Here is a 3,598-nt window from a genome sequence, read left to right on the forward strand (position 1 = left end):
TTTACCAAATTATTGTCATAATTAGTTTGAGGGGAAGGTTTTCCCTACTCCTGGAAAACACAGATTCAAACCCACAACTTTTCAGATAGAAACCATAAAAGTTATAAGCATATTTACCAGTTCAGTTCTTCATATTTACCAGTTCAGTTCTTCTGTTAACCTTTGTAAAGTCATCAGGCTTCTCCTTAGAATACCAGAACATGTCGGAATTTTAGGAAATCCATATAATTTCTGCTGCTAAGTCACTTCAGTCGTGTCCGACTCTGTGCGACCCCATAGACGGCAGCCCACCAGGCTTCGCCATCCCTGGGATTCTCCAGGCAAGAACACTGGAGTGGGTTGCCATTTCCTTCTCCAATGCCTGAAAGTGAAAAGTGAAAGTGAAGTCTCTCAGTCATGTCCAACCCTTAGCGACCCCATGGACTGCAGCCTACCAGGCTCCTCCATCCATGGGATTTTCCAGGCAAGAGTACTGGAGTGGGTTGCCATTGCCTTCTCCATATAATTTCTAGGATACCTATATTAGTTATACTTACCATACAATATAACCTGAGAGGATTTATTACTCATCTGATAACATTTCCCATGTAATTTAACCAACCAAATAAACCCAATTAATTTAATATCTCTCTTTGGGATGTTTCAGGGGCCCTTTGAAGCATCCCAAAGGTAGCTAGAGGTCGAAAGAACTTCAAGAGAATTTGATTTAGGAAATTTTGTCCAAAAAAATCAAAAAGGTTTAGAACATTCAGTGAGATCTAGCCAATGCTGATGGGTGTGTCACTTAGCCTGCTGATATCTTACAATGGGTGTACATACAGAGGCTCAAAGTCTAGTCAAAGTCGATTCCACCATCTTGGACCTAGTTGGTTTTAACCAGTTTTCCTATGACTGAGTCATTCCTAATGAAATCCATTTACCTAATGAATTTTAATCCAATTTTAGAAAATCCTGATCATGTATAACTCTTTTCAGTAATTTTTTATATCTTCGTCTACTGAAAACACATCTTAGTTTCCCTAAAGTATTTTCCACAATGAGGTACATTTCTGGCTGACAAATTTGTAACAGAATACAATCTTATTTGACCTCTAGTAAACCTAGGTTTGGCTTCCGTGGTGGCTGAGATGGTAAAGCATCTGCCTACAAAGCCAGAGACCCGGGTTCAATCCCTGGATTGGGAAGATCTCCTGGAGAAGGAAATGGCAACCCACTCCAGTATTCTTGCCTGGAAAATCCCATGGACAGAGGAGCCTGGGAGGCTACAGTCCATGGGGTTGCAAAGAGTCGGACACGACTGAGCGACTTCACTTCACTTCACTTCAAACCTAGGTACAACAGAAGTATTATACTTGTTGATGGTTTGAAAAACCAGATATTAACTTAATACTGAATATTTCCCAGTTCACATGAATCCGGAATTCATTTAGCTTAATTTAGAATTGTTTGCTTTGTTAGCACTTTTATTTTTTAAGCCAATTAAATAATTAAATATTATCCAGAGACAAAGACATACCAAGACAGACACATATTCAGACAGACACAACGTGATATCTAGCTTCATTTCTAAACTTAGTCATGAATTAGATATTACAGTATAAAATTTACTAGTTTATAAATAATAATTGGAGTAAATAAAAATTTTAAAGTCTTCTTCCCATTTTTCCTCAGTCTCAGGAGTTAGAGATGGCCTACATAAGTGTTCCTGAGGGCCCTGGTCTCAAGGCACAGGGAAAGAAAATCAAGTTCTAACAAAATGGCAGCAGGTCTAAACCAAATGGTGGTCACACAAAGCCAAATGGCCATCACAAATTACAACACCAAACACAGAGTATAAAACACATACATAGACCTGGCAGTCCTAATCAGAAACTCCCTTAAATATAAGATTACAGTCTCTCAGAAAACATCCTGTAGAGACATAGAACTTCACATCCAAGTACTAACAGAGTAAATGAAATATCTCAGGTCTTCAAAGATTTCAAAGGGAGAAAAGGAAGCCAAGTTGAAAGAAGAGGGGAGGAGGTGGGAAAGGAAGCAAAATGGGTGGCCTTTCAGATATCTCTTGCAGATACCCAGGCATTAAGGGACTTTACCCCGAGCCTCCAGAGAAGGGAAGACTGGAATTCAGCCCTACTAGAAACCAGACCAGAATAGAACAGAACCAGAATTCGAGTTCTCTGCCAAGAGGAGGTGATCAGCCTCCAATCCTCAGCTCAGGCTGAGGCTCTTCGACCAGATTCCTGCGTCCAAGACCAGGGGACTAGAAAAAAGGGATAGGATAGGAAGGGTTAAAGCGAGGAAAGAGAGAAGGGAGGCAAGAGAGGTCAATAAAGTCTCTTGTTCCTTACCCAGTCTGGGCACTCTGGCTAGTTGTCTGCATCAGGAGGAGACCAGGGACAAAAGGGTCTGGTTGCGGCCACTGGTCTGGTCCATCAGCAGGCAAGCTAGTCCCCAAGTACCCCAAGTGGTCAGGATGTCAGTCACAGCAAAGAAGAGAATCACCATTTGTTGCAGGAAGGGAGACACCCACCCCCACCCCCAATCAGGGCCCAAGACTGGGCTCTTAGTCTAACACTCAGAAATGAACTGTCCGAGGAGACACATGTGCTGACAAACCAAGAGATTTTATTGGGACAGGAAGCCTGGGTGGAGAGCAGTAGGGTAAGGGAAACCAGGAGAGATGCTCTGCTTGCAATCTCGTGTATTATGGTGATGGGATTAGTTTCCAGGCTGTCTTTGCCCAACCATTCTGACTCAGAGTCCTTCCTGGTGGTGCACGCATTGTTCAGCCAAGACGGATGTCAGCAAGAAGGATTCTGGGAGGTGGTCAGACACGTGGTGCCTCCTTTTGGGAAACTCAGAAGAGTTTCCTAAACTCTTCCGGTTGGTGGTGGCTTATTAGTTCCATACTTACCAGGACCTCCCGTCGTAAAACAACTCATGCACATGGTCACTATGGTGCCTGGCCAGGGTGGGCAGTTTCAGTCAGTGTTCTTCCCCTAACACACCCACACACCCCCCACTCTCTTCCCTGCAACAGAAGGAGAACCTCAAAGGGGGAAAATGAGGGAAAGTGAGCAATCATTTCTCTAACTTCCCTCAGCTGCAGTGCCCACACACTCAACTGAAGCGCCTCAAATGAGATCACCATGAGGCCTGTTGCAGACTCCCAACAGCACCAACGATTTCTGTGGCCCAGGAATAGCAGAGCCAAGGAGCTGGGAACAGGAGGGTGTCTCTTGAGAATACACTCCGTGCTGAAGAAAAGACACCTCTTCTGCTCTTGAAGCAGCACTAGATTGACCCTAGGCTTTGTTGTTACAGGATGCGCTAAACCATCCCCCCTCCAAGTGTTAGTTGCACAGCCACATCCGAGTCTTTGCAACCCCATGAACTGGGGTCCCATCAGGCTCCTCTGGCCATGGAATTCTCCAGGTAAGAACACTAGAGTGTGTTGCCATTCCATTTTCCAGGGGAACCTTCCTGATCCAGGGATCAAACCCTAGTCTCCTGCACTGCAGGCAGATTCTTTACCAGCTGAGCCACCAGGGAAGTCAAACCCCTCAAAGGTAAGTTTTTTGGTGTTGTTGTTTTT

The sequence above is a fragment of the Bison bison genome, unplaced genomic scaffold (assembly GCF_000754665.1).
Source record: "Bison bison bison isolate TAMUID 2011002044 unplaced genomic scaffold, Bison_UMD1.0 scf7180017864063, whole genome shotgun sequence".
Taxonomy (NCBI): Eukaryota; Metazoa; Chordata; class Mammalia; order Artiodactyla; family Bovidae; genus Bison; species Bison bison.